Source organism: Thamnophis elegans, chromosome 11 (assembly GCF_009769535.1).
Source record: "Thamnophis elegans isolate rThaEle1 chromosome 11, rThaEle1.pri, whole genome shotgun sequence".
In the NCBI taxonomy this organism is placed as follows: domain Eukaryota; kingdom Metazoa; phylum Chordata; class Lepidosauria; order Squamata; family Colubridae; genus Thamnophis; species Thamnophis elegans.
In genome coordinates this window covers 14,099,883-14,120,828 of record NC_045551.1, presented here as the reverse complement: position 1 = coordinate 14,120,828, position 20,946 = coordinate 14,099,883, and the positions used below count along the sequence as shown (strand labels likewise).

At 40.2% G+C, this 20,946-nt stretch overlaps 1 protein-coding gene and 1 non-coding gene across 4 annotated transcripts in view; both read left to right on the top strand.

Annotated features, from left to right (window-relative positions):
• Positions 1–20,946, top strand: part of PBX1 (PBX homeobox 1) — a 316,860-nt gene that overhangs the window by 39,720 nt on the left and 256,194 nt on the right. The window lies entirely within an intron of this gene.
• Positions 7,371–7,474, top strand: LOC116515145. Its single transcript, XR_004256201.1, has one exon. It is a non-coding gene; the product is annotated as a U6 spliceosomal RNA (small nuclear RNA).

Sequence of the window (20,946 nt, the reverse complement as noted above, 5' to 3'; positions counted from 1 at the left end):
TATGGCTTACACTGTATCCCTATGTGAAATCCTCCATTGTCTTTGACACAGGTTTCTATCCCTTGTCTGTTTTGTAAAGGGAAAATAATTCATTTAAAAATTTTTGGGGAAGTGAGGGAGGAGAGTTTGTGATTCCTTGTTATGTATAAGGAATCTGGCCCTTTGACTTTGGTTTTCCTTTTTTTTTTAAAAAAAAGTCTCCTGTATGTTCATTTAACTCTTCTCACTTCTACAATAACTACAGTTGCTCATCCTCTTCAGCACCCATTATCCTATACTAAACAGAGGACTTAAACCACACTGTATGGGCATGGCTGCCATGGGGAAGGGCTTGACTTGATGGACTGGTCAGTAACAAACAGAGGTGGGTTCCTACCAGTTCGCGCCTATTCGGTAGAACCGGTTCGTCAAATCTACTGAACCAGTTAGAAGAGGTTCCACCAGTGGACCCGGAAAGCAGGCCACACCTACAGAAGAGGTTCCAAATTTTTTTTGAAACCCACCACTGGTGGGTGTGTAATGTCCCACAGTTATGTACGCATTAATAATGATCTAGTAATATTTCCTTATACATTTTAGGGACCTTTCCTTACGTAATTGGTGTTTTCTTTCATACTTTTGGATTTCTAATTTCTGTTTTCGTTAGTTGGCAATTGCTAAAACCAATCCCACGTGAAAAAGTATTCAAAGCCTTCTTGATTTTAATTGTCAATTTATTTATTCCTGCACATTGTAATATTTATTCATTTACATATCTCTGCTTTTCCACTGTTGTGCACAATTCCAGCAGCTGCTAACATGTGTAAAATTAAATATATATTATACTCCCTTTCAAATAGCCAACAAAATATTTCTGGTTTTAATTCCATATCTTGCTTTATGATTGCTTCTAACCACTAACTTCTGAATAGCTACTTGGACCGACCTAAGTACTAATTCATAATTTCATATCTGGTCACATGGGCGGCAAACCACTCCCATCCGGTCACATGGGCAGCAAGCCACTCCCATCCAGTCACATGGGTGGCAAGCCACTCCCACAAAGGAGGCCACACCCACAGAGTAAGTTCCAACCATTTTTGAAACCCACCACTGGTAACAAACCAAAAAAGGAGGGGAGGGAAGGGATCTGTTTACACCTCAATAGGGAATCCAGGAGATATCCACACCTCTGTGATTTTATGATTTCTTGAAGGTTGAGAAAAAACAATAGTTCTTTCCACTTTTCTGTTACTCTCCACCTACTAGAATCTAGAAATATTTTGTTTGTTGGTTATAGATTTTGTCCCCCTGTTCCCCCCTCCCCTCAATATAGTGACTATGCGGGAAATGCATAGTTTCATTCATTTCAATGGTTCTTGTGAGCTCTATAAAACTAGCTATTCTTTTGATAGAAGAAGAGCTGTGATCTGGTTCACAGACTTATGCATTATCCCTTAACTTCTGCTTCTTCAAACTGGAACATGGCCCTAATTCAAAGATTGCTGAATTCTACTTTTCATTCTGAAGAATTATCCTGCCCCCTCCCCTATTTTTGTTTAGCTTTATTGCTTTTGATGTTCCCTGCCTCCTATCAGCTCAGTTCCCATAATGCCAGCCCTGTGCCTTTTCATTATCACGTTAACAAACTTGAGTCGTGCCTAACGAGGACGCCTCATACGTTATGCTAATGATCAAGAGACATGTTAATGATATTTTAGAAGCCTAATTAGTGGAATATATAACTATATGTAATTTGGTAATGGACTGTGACAACAAGTTGTTAGGAGTGGGCTTAACAAATCTGGTTGGATATGGCCTCAGATAAACATTTGCTGAAAATGGATTAACAGAAACTGTTTGGACAGGGATGTGGGGAAGAGAAATCTGTGGTGTGTGTGTGTACATGCATGCATATCGAAAACATTTATTTCAGTAGAATTTTCTTTCACATAAATTATAATACTGTGTTTCCCCAAAAATAAGACATGGTCTTATTTTCTTTTGACCTTTGAAATAAGCACTTGGTCTTATTTCCGGGGAGGTCTTATTATTTTTAAGGTGCAGGAGCGGGAGAACATGGTCTCCTCATGGCTGCTGCTGTGTTGCAATATTTTCAGGAAGTGCTTAGTTTTGGGGGAGGGCTTATTTTAGCTCATGCACTCAAAAGCCCGATTGGGCTTATTATCTGGGGAGGTCTTATTTTAGGGAAAACAGGGTATGCATTTTCCCTTTTCCACATACATTCCTAACAGTTTTAGATATAATCTAGACTGCTTCATGATATTCATGGGCCAGAAGGAGCCTTCATCCACTCTTGACACCACCTGCAGAACTTCCTGGTGATACCCAGATAGCCAATTAATCAGGTTAGATCTTTACTCTGACCATTGGGAAAGAAGGGAGCAAGTCTTCAAGCCAATGGCAGCGGAGAAGCACGTTTGGGTGGAACAGGGAAGTTGCAATGAGTTTTCCACATCCCCCTCTTGTGACCTTTTTTGTGATTAATTCTTACATTTTAGTTCAGAATGCAGCCGCGCGAGCGATATTGGGTGTGCCGAGGTACACCCATGTTACACCTGTCCTCCCGTGAGCTGCACTGGCTACCATTTGGTCTCCGGACTCAATTCAAGGTGTTGGTTATCACCTTTAAAGCCCTACATGGCTTAGGGCAAGGGTACCTTCGAGACCGCCTGCTGCCACATACCTCCCAGCGGCCAGTAAGATCCCACAGATTGGGCCTCCTTCAGATGCCGTCAGCCAAACAGTGTTGGCTGGCGGGCCCTCGGAGGAGAGCCTTCTCTGTGGCTGCTCCGACTCTCTGGAACCAGCTACCCCTGGAGATCCGGACCATACCCACTCTCATGGCCTTCAGGAAAGCTGTAAAAACTTGGCTATTCTGGCAGGCCTGGGGCTGTTGACCTCACTGTTGAGGTCCAGCCTCGATTAGAATGAATGTATTAGGGTATTTGCTGTTTTTAAACTGTTTTCTTTTATTGTTATGTGTTTTTATATTTTTTGTAAGCCGCCCGGAGTCCTTCGGGATTGGGCGGCATATAAATATATTAAATACATAAATAAATAAATAAGTAAGTAAATGAATAAATTTTGGATATCCTGTCCTATTTTTAGGCAGGGTCAAGGAATAGGAATTTCACATGATGCCAAGACTGAATTTCCTCTCCAACAAGATAGGCTACTTCTTTGATTACTTTAAGCATTGATATCTTGGATGAAGATCTATTTATCTCCAATGTATGATCTTTAAAAAAAAAGATTTTAATAGCTACTGGAATGCTTTGTTTATGCATATTTTTATTACCACAATTCATGCTAAGGTTTCCTACCTCTGGATTATCTGACTAGGACTTCCACCTTTGCCATTCCTAGTAAATGGAGAAAGCAGTGAAAGAAACCCTGAGTTCAGGAAATCAAGAACATTGGCACGTGCATTCAGGGTTGAAGTGGGATTTGGGATTTAATACTTAAAAGAAAAAATGGCATTAAAGTTAGATACAATATTGCTAAGTCTAGGTTTTAGCATTGCTAAACGTTTTTAGGATTGCAACTCCTGTGTTTTGTAAGGAATATGTTTAATTTAATCTGTTCTTTCCTTCTTTTCTTTGCAATCTGTATTTGTCTTCCCCTGTTTCCTCATACTTTGTTTTTGCTGTTGCAAAGCTAAGTGTTTGTGTTGAATCAAAGAATATTTTCCTGATGTTTGAAAAAACCATTAGGGTTCGGTTGCTATAAATTGTGTATGTGTTCAAACAGAAAAAATAACTGGTGCAATAGATGTGTTGCTTGCAACTGTGTTTTCTGACAATCATACCAGCATGATATTGAGGTGTCCAACGTGAACCAGAATCTTCAAAACTGACATGGATTCATCACATATATAATATAAGGAAAACTTGAAGAAAAATATGCAGGAGCTGGTGCTTATCTTTTTCAAGAACTTCTTGAAAAAGACCCAACTGTGTTTGAGAAGACATCAGAAGAATACCAGAAGTATTGCAACTGGTTGCTAATGTTGTACCTTCTGGAAGTGGCATTCCAGAAAATATAGGCAGTGCCCCACTTTAATATCAAAATATCTCCACACACCCCTACCCCAGAATTGAACAAGTACAGTAAAGCAGAAGAACCTTTAGAACTGTGTGATTTTATTCCATGGATCAAAGGTCAAAGTAGACAATAATTACCCTAAAAAGTATTGCTTTTTCATTTTTTCAATGCTTTCAGTAGTAAAGTATCAAATAAATTTAATATTAATTAAACCACTTAGCTTTTAACCTTCTGCATCTACATTTGGCTGCCTGTTGGAGAAAAAATTAATTGGACATCTTAAATCTTGTTTTACTAAATGCTTTGACAAAGATTTCAGAAGCACATATCTTAAAGCTAAAGGCAAAGGGATCATTTGTCCTTGCATTCATTTAATTGAAATGGGGGAGAGAAAAAAAAGAGGGGGAAGTACAATTTTATAGTTAAAATAAGTTAAAACCCCCATAATTTATAGTTTCACCATTACAGATTTTGCTTAATTGTAACTCAGCAAGTGACGCTTTGTAGAATGGAAACAATTGATTTTGTGCTATTGATTCTGCATCACGTTTGAATTTGGAAGAAATGTGTTATTTGCGCTTTTATGTGATGAAAAGATTTAATATCTATTTATGGCATTCTTATTCGAGATCTGTGTATTGGTATGGGAAATAAAATTTACCCATAGAAGAGAAAATTTACTTAAATTTACTCAGTTGTTCGGTGTAGTTTCTCAATACTTATTATTATCCATAATATTTCTTTTGTATCTGTATAGTATAGATTTTACAGAGTTTCGAATGTGACTTTTAAATCTTGATTTGAAAATGCAGCTGTTTGAAAATAACAGACACCTACCTGCAAGGTAGCAGCAATACATAACAAAATAAAACAAAAAAGTATCAGAATTGCACAACAGAAATGTGGTTGATATAATTTAACATAAAAAAGAAAGTAAGAAAAGATTCACTAAAACATTTAAAGATGCGAAATTAATTTTTTTTTATTCATTTATATAGAAGATGTGGAGATCAGCTGGAATATTTTACAAAATATTAGTATTGGGACCTACACAACTTTCTACTGTGCAATACTTCATTCCTACCTAGAAGTAGGGGACTCAATCACTCCATGGTTAAAGTCACTGAGTTGGTCAGCTGGAAAAGTTACTTGCCCAGCTTCTGCCCATGTAGCAGTTTGAAAGCATGCAAATGCGAGTGCATAAATAGGTACCCCTTTGGTGGGATGATAACAGCGTTCCTTGAGCCTTGGTGTATAGTCATGCTGGCCACATGACTACGGAAATGTCTTCAGATGATGATAACTCCTTCAGCTAAGAAATGGAGATTTGCACTGCCATCTAGAGTTGGACACACCTGGAAGAGGAAATCTTTACCTTTACCTAGATGTAAACAATGAAGCCATGCAGTTTTTAAATAAACCTGGAAAAGTGCTTTTAGCATCTGGATTTTGGGAAGTCAGTAATTCATTTGCTGGTACTGAAAGTGAATATGACCTGGAAGTCTTCCTTTTTCTTCACTGTTTTTTTTTTTTTAAAGGCAACCACTTGATCCAACCAGAGTAGTTTCGGCTTCAAATTGGACTGGTGAGCTTTTCCGAGATTAGCAAATTGTTGGGTTATCAAAGAGAACATTTCTGAGGGCAAAGTAATATTTCTCTAATCAATGCAAGAAATTAAGCAGCACTATTGTTCCAAGATAGAGGCAAGTTCTTGACTTTCCTTCTCTGCTTCTGACAACTGAAACTGAAAGAGCAGAGCATTGTGATGGATAGACTGTTGGGACTGTTGGGGAGAGCTGGATTCAAATCCTGATCAGTCATAAAGCTTACAACATGCTTCTGCATTAGTCATTGTCTTTCAGCCTTATCTATTTATCTAATGCAGGGGTGGCAAACTCAATTTCATTGAGGCCCTCATCAGGGTTGTGGTTGACCTGGGGAGGCTGTGTGTGTCTGGGATGGGTGTGGGCAGGGTGGGCATGGCCAACTCAACATTGCTCATTGTGGGGGGGTGTCTGGGGGGGCCCGGGGGGCACTGGGGGGATCCATTGTCTCCAGTGGATGAAGGTGAGACTAGGGTGAGCGCCAAACCCTTGTCCATCAGAGGAGCCTCGCAATCCCTCTCAGGCCATGTGGAGGACCCCCACATGGTGGCACATATTTCCTCCCTCCCTCCCTTCCTCCCTTCCTTCTTTTCTTCCTTTTTCCTTTTCTTCTTTTACCTTCCCTCTTTATTCTTTCTTTCTTCTTCCTTCCCCTCCTTCCTTCTTTTTCCTTCCTTGCCCTCTTCTCCTCTTTCCTTCTTTTTCTTTCCTCTTTCCTTTCCTCCTTTCCTGTCCTTTCTTGGATGCTCAAATGCAAAAGGGCAAACATTTCTCGATGCCTCCTTGCCTAGTCATCAAATGCCAATTTTACTAGTAGTTTGTGGCCACTTAAAAGACTGAGAACAAACCAGGCATAGCTTATCCCATGCTTGCATGTAGTGGGGGCATCCACAGACAACAGTACAACAAAACTGTCGAAATGGTGTCTGTGATAGTTGATTAGAGCTCTTCTGTTTTTTTTATGTGCAACAGCTTTAGCGTTTAGGAACAGAGGTAAGTTATTTGCTTTTCTATTAATACATAATCCTTAAAAGGGCTCACCCTGCATGGTCTAATTCAGACTGGAAATTTAGCAAAGGAAAATATTTTCCCCCATTCTGCTTTGTCCTTTCCCCCCCCACTGGAAATAGCTGTTTGCAACACACAAGGAGGGGATACTTTCCTAAGAGCTCACAATTGGATTGCCAACAAAGCCCTGCCTGTGACTAAATAGAACACAAAATAGCTTTCTCCTTTGAGCCCAAGTCTCAGTGGATCCAGGATTGATGCAGAACAAAGTGCACTGGGGCATCTCCAACCAAGTTGGTCTCTCTCCTTCCTTCCTTGCTTCCTTCCTTTCTTGCTTGCTTGCTTCCTTCCATCCATCCATCCATCCATCCATCCATCCATCCATCCATCCATCCATCTATCATTCATCTTTCCCTCCCTCCCTCCCTCCGTTGCTTCTCATTCCCCCCTTCCTTCCAGGGGGAGGGGTTGGTGTGACCCCTTGCTGGCTACAGGGCAGCCCCATGGATCTAAGGCTGACTGAATTCTGGCCTGGATGGCCGCCACCAAGTTGTAGATCAGTGCCCAGTTGATCTGGGTCAGGCTGAGGCACCACAGGTCTCTGCTTTGCTGTTATCCGGTCCAGATCTAACCAAATTATGGGCCAGATCTGGCTGGCAGCCCTTGTGTTTGACATGTCAGACCTAAAGTTATCATAAGTGAAGATCAAATGTTGCTTTGGCATCACGTATATTAAAATTGGAAAGATATGGAGAAGATTATCGTGGCCCCTGCACAGGCATGTCACAAAAATTTGAGTGGCATTCTCTGTTTCTGAAAGCAGCAACAACAAATGTGGCACAATTTCTGAAAAAAGAAACTATGCTAAAAATATCAGAACGGTTGACCCAAAGTAGAGAATATTCTGCAATAGCAAAACTGACAGTGTATTTCCATAATAATAATTTGTAATTCGTAATTTAATAAATTTATATGCCGCCCAATCCCGTAGATTGTAGATTGTAGAAGTTTATTTATATGCTGCCCTTTTCCCTGGGGGGACTCAGGGTGGCTCACAATCCAAGGGGGAGGGGGAGACACACTTTTAACATATAAGACAATACATAATTAAAAACACAACATTCATACCATTCGGGCGGGTTACAGTCTTAGCCCCAGGCCTGACGGGATAGCCAGATTCTGAGGGCTGTGTGGAAGGTCTGGAGGGTGGTGAGGGTACGAATCTCCATGGGGAGATCGTTCCATAGGGTCGGAGCTGCCACCGAGAAGGCTCTCCTCCGCGTAGTTGCCAGTCGACACTGACCGGCAGATGGAACTCGGAGGAGGCCTAATCGATGAGATCTAATAGGTCGCGTGGAGGTAATTGGCAGTTGGTAGGACTCCAGGCAGCTTACAAATACAAGAATAAAACAAAAAAATAAAAATAAGGGGAAGGATGAGAACAGGTTTAAAAGGAACACACCATACACTTGACTTAGATAGGGGCTGGACCACATTCATGAGTCAACAGCCCCAGGCCTGCCGGAACAGCCAGGTTTTGGTGGCTTTTTGGAAGGCCGAGAGAGTGGGAAGGGTCCGGATCTCCGCGGGTAGAAGCGTAACCATGCTCAAATAGGAATGGCTCCCTGATGTACAACACATCACATAGCAAGGGAGATTTAGACATTTGGAATATGATTTCTTGGACATAGAGAAAAACCAACAACAATCATAATGTTCAGTGTAAAGCAGAAAATTTTTAACTGTGGCTAGTCATTAGGAGCACAGGTGGAAGGATGGAAAATTTTATCTCTCTACTTAAAAAAAACCTATTAGTTATTTTTTTTGCTCCATATTATTGTTTTCCTTAATTTTGTACTTCATTATTTAAGAAGTAAACAAATTAAAAAGAAAATAAAAAGGAATATTGCAATCACGTGTACTTTTTATTGATATGAGTGCTTTGAAAGAAAATGTAGATTACAATTTGCAATAATAGCTAGGTAAAAGACAGATCAATTGACAATCTTAAAATTCAGGCTGATGAAAGATTGTTTAGTATACTTTTTGCTATTGATTTTCCTTTGCATTGCATTAAAGTTCCTAGAAACTTTTTGATCTTTTCTTCCTGAGACTATTTACTAAATATTGGCTTTATACTATTTTACTAGTATTATTAACTGATTTAGCAGTCTCATTGGTGGCAGGATATTGAAATATTATTAAGTAGTTTTAATGTCACGCTGTACTCAGATATATGTGGAATTGCCAGTAAAAAAAAACCTTTCAATTCTAGGGGTGCGTTCAAATTTGACTATATTAGGATCTATTTATTGCTTCTTGGAATTTGAAGACGCAAGTCAATGGATATAAAATTATCTTTCTGCCTCTAAGGAAAATTGGCTAGCTCTAATTAAAGAATAGCTGTAAAGTTGAAGTAAATGGATGAATGATTGCCAACCCCCACTTTCTTCCTAGTTTCCTCTGTTTCACTTTCCTCTGTTTCTATACCTCCGCCATTATTTGAGCCTCTATCACCATTTGTATTTTATGTTCTTCATTCCTTTCCCATTTCTCTGCATTTTTTTAGTGCTTCCCTTCTGTTCTATTCAGCTGCAATCCATTTCTATAGTCGTATTATTGAGATGCCATTAAGTAATGGAAATTATTTGTGCAGAAATGCAGCTTGATGGATAATCAACATTTGCTCAAGCTGCTTGTGTTTTTGTAAATACCATAATACCACTTATTTGTGTCAAAGTAAAGATATATTTGTGATTGTTCATGTTTGATGTCCACATTCATTCTTGATTCTTCAGTCTTGTATATCTGAGCATATCATACAAAACAGTTTTTGTTTTTCTCTACTAGGATGTATATAAATAAGGGTTGTTCAAGTTATAAAGTCATCACTGTTTCGTAAAACGGAGAAAAGCCCACGTTTTTCAAGGAGAAAAATGCATCTGGAGGGCAAGGGTGATGCTTGGAAAAAGGGGGCAAACAGATCAGTACAGAATGTTTATTTTATCCTAACTTACACTCTGAAGGAGCTTGGCATGTGCCTTCATAATGGCTAAGCCTTTATTACTAGTGCTATCAACTTTATAGTATTTGAATCCTCAGTGCAGTGCCTATGCACTCAAATGTATCCCCTGACATTGGCTTTGGTGCTGGTCAATCTGTCCAAACTCTACTTTTTAAAAGGACTTTTAAAAATCAAATTAAATTAAATTAAATGGGAAGCGGGCATGATAGAAAAAAGTTAGTTCTAGCACAATTTTTATTTCCAAGAATGCCTCTTGGCCTCACTACATCTTTTGGATATTGGCAGAAGATAAAAATGGCAGTTGAAACTAAGAAAACCAAGGAAAAAAATATATAAAAACCAAACAATATTTAATGAAATTTTCTAATATTTACATTTAAAATTCCACATGCTAAGAGGTGGAAGAAACACACCAAATCAGAATATAAACAAGAATATGCAAAGGTGAATAAGGCAAGTTTTTGAAGTTCATGAAAATGATAATGGATGAAAAATAGAACCTGCCAGTAAGCTATTTTGAATAATTCAGATTCTGAAAGTGAGATTGATTAGGCCCTATTCCCATGTCGCAAAATATGTTTTTAGGTGTTGCTCCCATTGTTTTCAGTTTTTTTTTTAATTACTGCATTCTGCATCTGTAGACCTTATACATTATACAACCCAAAACACATTGTTCTTTGTTTACTACAACTGTGACAGGTTCTCCAATTTTCAGCTGTAATATTTTGCCTGTTTCGCCTTCATAGACAAAAATGAAGAGCTACTACATTAATTATACTTCAACAATTGATGTTTCTATTTTTTGTTTCAAATCCTTTGAAGTTCCAAGACAAAGGCCAGCCAGTCTACAGGCAAAGACCAACACCTGAAAAGGCACAATCCAAAGTTCAAGGCAAGAACACACAACAAACATGTTGTCTCCATCTGTCTCCTATGCTAAATAGCCAGCTTCTGGTGCAGCTCAACAAGAGGAGCGCAGCTGCCTCCTCACAAGTAATAAGTAAGCTGACCTTAGTTGCTCCTGCCTTTTCTCTGCCCTGTTCTTGGATCAGGTGAAAAAGACATTCCTCTTCCTCATTGCTGATCTGTTGCAGCTGCATGTTTTCCCCATCTTAAGTCTCAGGGCTGTCCTGCTGCAGATGTGCTTCAGTCAAATCACTCTCAGACAACTGCTTGGAGCCATTGACCAACTTCCCTCCTGACATGCCCAGAACTGGTTCATGAGCTGACATTTGGAGAGGTATCTGGGGAAGTGTCTGGGGGAGTCATCATTAGTTTCCATCAATTTCTTCATGACCTGCCTTATGCTTTGGAGAATAGGTTGGCCTCCTCTTCTTTGTCGCAGCCTCTCAAATATTGGAATACAGGGACGTGCAGTCAGGGGAGACAGGGGAGGCAGAGCCTCACCACTGTCATCATGAAAAGAAAAAAAAATGTAAAAGGAAAAAGGCAAGAGCTGAGCTAGTTGCTGCCAGAGTCACCGTGGATGACTCTGCTTAACTGTTTAAAAAAGCCTCTAAAAAAGCGCCCTCTACAGGAGGAGGCAGGAGAACAACGTGCCTCATCTAGTCTGACTTTAGGCATTTTATGATCACTCGAGCAGAGTTAAGCAAAGGTTAAAAGCCTAAAAATTCCTGACATAGGTGAGGCATATCATTCTCCTGCCTCCTCCTGTAGAGGGTGCTTTTTAGAGGCTTTTTTAAACAGTTAAGCAGAGTCATCCATGGTGACTCTGGCAGCAACTAGTTCAGCCTGACCTCAGCTCTTGCCTTTTTCCTTTTACATTTTTTTTCTTTTCATGATGACAGGCAAGAGCAGAGTTGAAATCCTCTCTGAAACAGCTGGAAAAGGTATGTGTGGGTTGGAGGGAGGGGGAGGAATTCAAACTTCATCCTCAAGTGTAGAACCCTCCCCAAGTGTAGTTTGATTGCAAGCAGAGCCATGTTGCCTTTTCAAACACACACACACAGACACACACAGACATACACAGACACACACAGACACACACACATACAGCTGGATAACAGTATATAAGCCCAGCTTCACTGATTACAAGTTTGAAAAGACAACATTGCTCTGCCTGCAATCAAAGGCTCGGATCGGCTCCAATCCAACTTCTGTGTTTGTGTTTGTTTGCGAGAGAGTGAGTGAGAGAGAGAGAGGGAAGGGGGTAGGAGAGATAGTCCAATCCAACTTCTCTGTGTGCATGTGTCTGTTTGAGAGAGGGGGAGGGAGGGAGAGGGGGAGGGAGAAGAAAAGGAATGAAGGAAACTTTTTCGCAAAGGAGAAAAACAAATGCTGTAGCTTTAAATCGGAACTGAGCATGCCTGGCTGTGGAATTCTGGGAGTTGAAGTCCAGAAGTCTAAAGAAATTTGAAACCCACCACTGTGTCAGTGCCTCATCAGCCATAAACCTCACCGCACGTCACTGTTGGAATATAGGTAGTCCTTGACTTAACAGTTCATTTAATGACCATCTGAAGTCACAACAGCACCGCAAAATATGACTTATGACCATTTTTCATAGTTATGACCTTTGCAGCAACCCCATGATCATGTGATCAAAATTCAAATGCTTGGCAGCTGGCTCACATTTATGACCTTTGCTGTGGCCCATGGTCACCTAGAGTTGTGGTCATGCAGGAGTCAGAATACAGTATTACAGGCTAACTCTGCCCACTGCCAGCAGTTCAATCCTGACAGACTCAAGGTTGATTTAGCCTTTCATCTTTCTGAGATCGCTAAAATGAGGATCCAGATTGTTGGGGGAAACTGTGTAAACCACTTAGAGATGGTTGTAAAGCACTATGAAGCAGTATATAAGTCTAAGTGCTATTGCTATTGGTATCCCCTTTTTCAATCTTCTCACAAGCAAAGTAAATAGGGAAGCAGATTCACTTAGCAACTGGGTTACTGGCAGGCTGCTTTTGCATGCTATTTGGAACCCTGACAGTTACTAACTTATCAACTGCAGTGTTTCTGCAGTGATTCAGTTAACAACTGTGGGAAGAAAGGTCATAAAATGGGGCAAAACTCACTTAACAAATGTATTACTTAACAACCGAAATTTTGGTCTCAACTGTGGTCATAAGTCGAGGACTATCTGTACTGCTATCATGTCACCCTTAGTCCTTCTTTTCACTAGACTAGACATACCCAATTCCTGCAACTGTTCTTCATACGTTTTACCCTCCAGACCTCTAATCATCCTTTTGGCTCTTCTTTGCACTCTTTCCAGGGTCTCAGCATCTTTTTTATAGTGGTTACTGTTGTGACTCAGCAGAAGTCTCCTGTGAGTCTTTTTGGGATGCAAGCTTAACAATGCAGCTGGGGCGTCTTCTGGTGATAAAAGGACGGATGGTGCCACGCCCTGGTTGCAGGAGTCAGCGTTCATTCAACGTTCATTCAACGTTCATTGATCATCGGTCGTGGTTTATTTGAAAGACACTTGGAGAAGTGATTTGCTTTCTGTAACCCTGATTCAAGGAGACACTTGGAGAAGTACATTGCTTTGTAAGAGTTTTGTTTGGTATTCTGTTATCTCGTGAGAGACTTTATTTATGTTTATTTTTGGGCTCGCAGCCAGTCTGAGCCGCGAACTGATAAAGTGAGTTCCTTTTACGTTTGTCTGCTTGTCGTCTGTTAACGAGCGGAGAAGGGGGGACAGAACAGGTTACCAAACATACTTTTAAAAGAATAAGGATCCTACAACATCTGTATTTTGGCATTGCTTTTCCTATCTTGATCCACTCGAGAATTACCAAGGAATTCAGCCTTCTGTGATCAGTAGAGTCCAGATACATTGGTACTATAATTGGCTGGAAATCCTGGGATTTGTAAACCCAACTACATCTGGTGAGCACATGGCTGGAGTTGGCTTATGTAGAAAAATAAGAAATTAAGTATTAATTTAGCCTGCTTCACTATTTGAAAGGCAAATGACATATGAATTGCAAAGTATCTTACAAGAGATACAGAAGTTGTGAATGCTCCAACACTGGAAGTTTTTAAGAAGATATTGGATAACTATTTGTCTGAAATGGTGTAGGGTTTCCTGCCTAAGCAGGGAGTTGGACTAGAAGACCTCCAAGGTCCCTTCCAACACTGTTATTCTGTTATATTGAGAATTTTATAAGATTATTATGGTTTTTGTTCAGGATAGGGTAGTGAGTCTACTTTGACCTTGTTTGCAGATGGCCTACGTTTGGATATAGACTCTTGGGAAGCAGTGTCTGTGGTGCAGATGTGACAGTTTCTAATACTTTTGAATATGGCATTAACTTCCTGGTAGAACAACCCCCCCAAGAATACTGTTTTGTAGCTGTTTCATAAGAAGGTGTCAAAAAGGAAAATACTTTTCTGCTGGTCTATGCTGTGAGAATATTTCTATAGTTTAAGGCAGCCTTCAAGAAAAAATGAAATTCTGATTTCCTTTCCTTCTTGAAACATCTCTGATGAATATGGCTGTGCAAATCCTTTGATGTGAAGAAAGATACTTCATGTATTTCTGCTACATGTTGTATAGTGCAGAAAAGGTGTTTTAAATCTCATGGCACACATTTCCCAAATTCTTTATAAATTAAGCTATGGAAGGTTATTTTTTTTGGTTTTTACCTGTCCACCCTAGTCTTCATTTTCTCTTCCCACTCCAACTAATACTTGTGAATACATAGCTATGCCTCTTGTTTTGTTAAGCTGCACCATTTCTTTCTTTATAATTATAGTCATTGTTTTCCAATCAAAAGACCAAATTATTTTTAAATTTACAAGCTCCTGCATTATTAGTAAAAATACAATATATATATTTTATATATAAAAGTAAAAAGGAGCACTTTATATTCTTTATTTTATAATACTATCTGATTAATTTTTTTAAAAGAAGCAGCTTAAATAAGGATACAGTTAAGATTTGCAAGACCAACAATGTCAGAGACATTTTTTTTTACTTGCATTAACTATTAGGTTAACAAATCTGAGGCTGTGATCTAAACTACATGTTATGTGTTATTTATAATACAACAAGACCATATATTTATATATGATCTTGTTGTATTCGGGTCTTTTCCCATGTAAGATTGAGATTCTCTTGGCAAATACATACATACATACATACATACATACATACATACATACATACATACATACGTGGTATTTGTGCTGATAAATACATATATACATATACATACATACATACATATATACACACACATACATATACATACATACACACACACACACACATGTTGTATTTGTGCTGATAAATAAATAAAGGGAGACTATTTCAAGCTATTTAGCTCTCATCAGCTAGCCATACCCTTACTGGGATTTGAACCTGTACTGTATTACATATTAGGCAGTTGTGTTAATGTAATACAGTACAGTTTCAAATCCCAGAAAGGGTATGGCTAGCTGATGAGAGCTAAATAGCTTGAAATAGATCTATACTAGTCTCCCTTTATTTATTTATCAGCACAAATACAACACAAATGTAACAAAGGCAACAGTAAAAATATTGGCTTTCTGTCTGGATGGTCTCTTGTGATGAGCCGATAGACAGAGAAAGGAAGCAGTATGCCTCCTCCCATATTTGGGCATACCAGGGGTTGTGACACTAAATAAATAAATACATACATACATACATACATACATACATACATACATACATACATACACACACACACACACACACACAGAGAGAGAGAGAGAGAGAGAGAGAGAGAGAGAGAGAGAGAGAGAGAGAGAGAGGAGGGCAGGCAGGCAGGCAGGCAGGCATACTCAAAAAAGGGCTCAGAAATTACTGGCAATTATCCTGGGTTCCTACCTCTAGTACCATCATCGTTTACATTTATCCTAGATTTGGCTGAAGATAAGAAGCAGTCATATTGTGCCATTAGTTTTTAGAATACTTTAGTGGGAGAGAGCCTTTGATCCTGCAGCATCCAATCTTGGTAAGTGGGTAACCAACAGTACGCACCAGTTAAAATTCAACAACAGAGTTTGAAAAGTGGAATTTTGCTAGATGTGTTTTTCAGCAGTATCAAACGGAAGCCCCTCCAGATAGATCAAACAGCACCCATTTCTCTTAATTTTTCCTTCTTCCCTGCCCTGTTCTAAACAAATGTTTTCTATGATTCCAGGGAGAGGAGGAGGAGGAAGAAAAGAACAGGATAAAAATGTTAATTTATTAATCATTGCCTATATAGCAGTTCATCTGAAATGCTGTTGCTATGCCAACACCCTGGGAGTTTATTTTCTTAATCCAAGTGAGGAGCTCTAGGTCTCCTGGCCTCCTGCTGTGTCATTTGAATATGGTGGTGGTGTTACTGCTGCCGCCTATGCAGGATCTGGTTTTTTTTATTTTTTTTTTGTGGGGGTGGGAGAAAAAAAGGAAGGGTGAAATGGGGAGAGAGAAAGGAGGCTAAACCACCAAAGCAGTCAAATGCAAAGCAGTAAGAGCCTTTCTCTGTACGACTTAGTAAAAATGACACAAATTAATATACTCTACTTAAACCAGACCAAGATTAATGGTTCTCTATCAGAGCTGCTTAGTCCAACTGTCACTCGGCAAGCACGTGTCGGACAAAATCAACACTAATCAACATTTATTCCTCTCTTGCCCTTGGGTCCGAGGAGCGAGAGCAGGCTGCGGCATTCTCCCGCTTGTCTCGCCACGCTTTTCACCCTCTATCCAGCTTTGCCATATATCACCCTTTCTTGCTATGCCTCTCCTTTTACGGATCCAGACTCTCAGCTATCAGACAACATTAGAGGCATGATAGATTTTCTGTTTTAATTTACATCTATTATATTACAACATAGCAGTTCTTGATTCAGGGGAGACTAGTGTCTCCAATAGACAGCCTCAATGGGAAGATTTCTGCATTAACTTATTAAGTCTGGTTAGAATGTGCTTTCAAATAGACTCGCTCTCTCTCTCCCTCTCTTTCATCCCCCGTTTGCAGGGTGAGCGATGATGCTCTGAAAATCCTTACATAGGAGGGCTTGGACTGCACCAAACTGCCTCTTGAAAAGCAAGCTTTTGTACTAAGGATCCTGATGGAAGAAGCAGGAGGCACCGTGCCTTGATTTCTTCCGTGGAGTGTAGGACCTAATGCTATAAGATGGCATTACCTTATAATTATCTGGGGAGATGCTCAGCAGCCTCTATTTACAGCCAAATTAATTTCAAAGACATTTGTAGAAGAGAAGCTTCGGGTCAGACTGATAGCCCATTCAAGAAAATGTAGCCTTTTTAAAACTGGGTTGACTGGTTCAAACTACTGGACTTGCCATAATTCATAATTGGAAAAAAAATTGTGAGCCAATTGTTCTATCTTCTTTAGTTCCTTACTCTCCTTCCCAGTACAGCCTTCCTCCAGACTCAAATTAGAATATTTAAGGCATATAAATTTAATAAATAAAAAACATATTTTTGACTGCTGATGAATGGATAGTTCCTGATGGTCTAAACAGGATCCGATCTGCATAGCTCTGATACATGAAAGGGTAAGCAAAGCCCCCAAAATGAACCCATAGACATTTTTAAAATGCACACCAGAGGGCAAGGTCATTCTGGCATTTTCTAATAACTGTATTACTTTATAGCAATAGCAATAGCAATAGCAGTTAGACTTATATACCGCTTCATAGGGCTTTCAGCCCTCTCTAAGTGGTTTACAGAGTCAGCATATCGCCCCCACAGTCTGGGTCCTCATTTCACCCACCACGGAAGGATGGAAGGCTTATCCTATGTGCCCTTATTATTTTTAATTTACACATGAATAACAGTAGTTTGTGATTAAATTACTGATGTCAGTTGACCAACTGGTTGTTACTACATAAATTGCAGCATATTTCAAGAAGTGCATCCTTCCCCTACAAGACCTAACTTTAGCTGCCCCTGTCTGAAGTACTGTGAAGGGTAAGATATTGTGACAGATATTTTTCACTCAAGAGTTATACCAACTATGTTAGGGAGATCAGGTTGGATCCACCATTTCTTAGCTCTGCATGCACACATGCGCACACACCAGAGGTGGGTTCCTACCAGTTCGCACCTATTCGGTAGAACCGGTTCGTCAAATCTACCGGACCGGTTAGAAGAGGTTCTACCAGTGGACCCGTAAAGCAGGCCACACCTACAGAAGAGGTTCCAAAAATTTTTGAAACCCACCACTGGTCCTTGGATATGATTATTCTACACTATCATGCTCATATTTATAAAACTCAGTGCCTCTGTGAAAGGTAAGGATGACTACTATGTTTGTGGTGCAATCAGAACATTCCGTGTGTTGAAGTTGTTTTAACGCAAACCAAAGATGCCTTTTTAAAAACAAGTTTACATCATATTCTTATGCATGCCAGTGCTGTGTGTGAGGTAATTTAAGGTGGTTCTGACAAGTGTCGTCGGCATCTTCATATCTGGTCACATGGGCAGCAAGCCACCCCCATCCGGTCACATGGGTGGCAAGCCACTCCCATCTGGTCACATGGGTGGCAAGGCACTCCTACAAAGGAGGCCACACCCACAGAGTAGGTTCGAACAATTTTGAAGCCCACCACTGGCGCACACACACTTTTTCCAGCAGACCTATAAACAATTCTTAATTATCTCTCTGCTTTTGCTGCCATTTAGTCTATCTATAATTTCTTTAGACTTTTTTATGGTTTTACTGCACTGTACTTTTGTTCTTTTTATTGTCATATATTTGTTTGAAATTGAAAGCTGAATTAAGCATATTTTCTAGAAAAGTGGTTGTATACTTTTTTTTTTAAAAAAAGATTGATATCGAAGTAGTTTTCAAAACATTTCCTTGTTGAAGATAAGGTTTGGTAGAAACTGGTTATTTTTTTACAGTCTAAGACTGTGAAGTTTTTATCTTTCTGTCGTTGTTTTTAAATTGTCATGTTAAGATTTGTTCAAGGTACAATATAAATCTAAAATTGCCTAACCTAAACAGTGTTTCGTAAAACAATAAGGATTTTATCTTAACAGCAAAAAAGAAATCACTAGTAACTGTAGCAGGCTGAATAAATGATTTTGAGAAAATGCTGTTAAAGACTGGGCTAAAATGGGGCTCCTTGTGTCCCCGCCTCACAAATCTGTCAAGGATTATAAACAGGGAAATAGTGGCTACTTTGGGAAGGTATTTGGGAAAAGTAATTCATGAAGACAGCAACTTAATAAGCACATTTTCTTTCTCTCACTGATAAAGGTAATGCTATAGGATCTAAATCTTTGAGAACTTTTTGCTACTTGGAAAACATTATGGACAATCTCATAAAATGGTTGCCCATTCAATATATGGGAATTATGGGAGATTAATTAGTTAATGGAAAGTGCTGATTGACAGGCATGAACAACCAGACCCATACATGCAGAATTCAAGCTAACCATTTGTTATATTGGGTAAGACTCCAAGGAACTTAGGGGGGGTTGCACAGAGACTCCAGGGGGCACCACAGATGGTCCTTTCTCCCTGCACAGCTGGGAGCTTCACAACACTGATTTTGCAATGTGTGGTCTGCCTCCTATTCTGTCCCCTTCAGAAATGTTCTCCATGTTTACTTCCCCCCTCCCCCCCCCCTCTCTCTCTCGTAAAGATTTGGGAAGCAACCTAATCTAATTTCCAGGGACCTTGGAGGTCTTCTAGTCCAGCCCCTTCCTCAAGCAGGAGACCCTACAATTTCTGAAGGCAAGCTGTTCCACTGATTAATTATTCTCACTGTTAGGAAATTTCTCCTTAATTCCAGGTTATTTTCCAAAGCACCAGACCCCCTCCTCTTTGTGGCAGCCTCTCAAATACTGGAATGCTGCTATCATGTCCATTCATCCCCAGTCCTTCTTTTGTCTAGGCTAGCCAAACCCAAATCCTGCAACCGTTCTTCATATGTTTTAATCTCCAGGCCTTTAATCATCTTAGTTGCTCTTCTTTGCATTTTTGCCAAAGTCTAAAGATCTTTTTTGTAATGTGGTGACCAAAACTGGATGCAGTATTCCAGGTGTGGTCTTACTAAGGTTTTATAAAGCAATACTAATACTTCAAGTGATTTTGATTCTATGCCTATGTTTATACAACCAAGAATTGTATTAGCTTTTTTGGCTGCTGCCGCACACTGCTAACTCATGTTTAAGTGATCGTCCACTAGGACTCCAAGGTCCCTTTTACAGTTACTATTTTTGAGCCAGGTTTCGTCTAATCTATACTTGTAGCTTTGGTTTTTCCTGCCCATGTGTAAAACCTTGCTTTTCTCTACATTAAGTTTCATTTTGTTGGGTAGCACCCATTGTCCAACTCCGTCAAAATCTTTTTGGATCTTGAGCTTTTTCTTCTGAGGTGTTGGTTAGTCCTGCCAGCTTAGTGTCTTCTGTTTTAAAGGCATTAAAACCACATTTTAATGCTTTTGAAAAAGTTCATAAAGTGGGACCCATTGAAATTGTGGGGTGATGCTGTTCCAGAGGGCAGGTGCTGTGATAGAGATTGTCAGTTCTCTGTTTTGCTATTTGCTTTCGGCTGCCATTGAAACGGGGAGGGGGGCATGGTATTTGGGGGAGGGCAGGGGTGGGTTTCAGGCGGTTCGCGGTGGTCCCCGCGAACCGGTTGGTCGGTGAACCCGGAAGTAAGTAACTTTCGGGAACGCCGAAGGGTCCACCCGCCCGCCCGCATTTCTTACTTGGTTTTGATGAGTTCTGCGCTTCCACACATGCGCAGGACGCATACAGCGCCTGCGCGATCCTCCAGGAGCAGCTGGAGCATCACACAGATGCTAGTACGCATGCGTGCACTGCGCGCGTGCATGAGGACGCCACCGGCCCCGTTCCAACCGAAGCAGTTGGAACGTGGTGAGAAACCCACCCCTGGGGGAGGGTATGTTTGGTACAGGAGAGATTGTTAAGAGGGAGTTTTGTTCTCACCATCTACTGCGCATGCTGAAGACTGGTGTTTAGAGTTGATCAAGGTGAAACATCCTGCATACCAACCTGATGATGCTTCTTGGAGATGCAACCCACATGACACCTGAGGGACTTGCAGATTGGACAATGGGATGGGGGTTACCTGGGGGAGGGGGTTGGACAAATATTGATATGTATGATTTCGCGTGCTTTTGCTTCAAACCTTGCTTTGCTTAGCTGCTATCTTTTCATAACCAGTAAAAGTACTCTTAATTCTGCAAAATGGAGTTAAGTGGTTTCTTTCTTGGTTGCTGAAGGAGACCGGCTTGACAGAGCTGCTGTGATAGGTCTGTCTCCCAGGTCCTCCT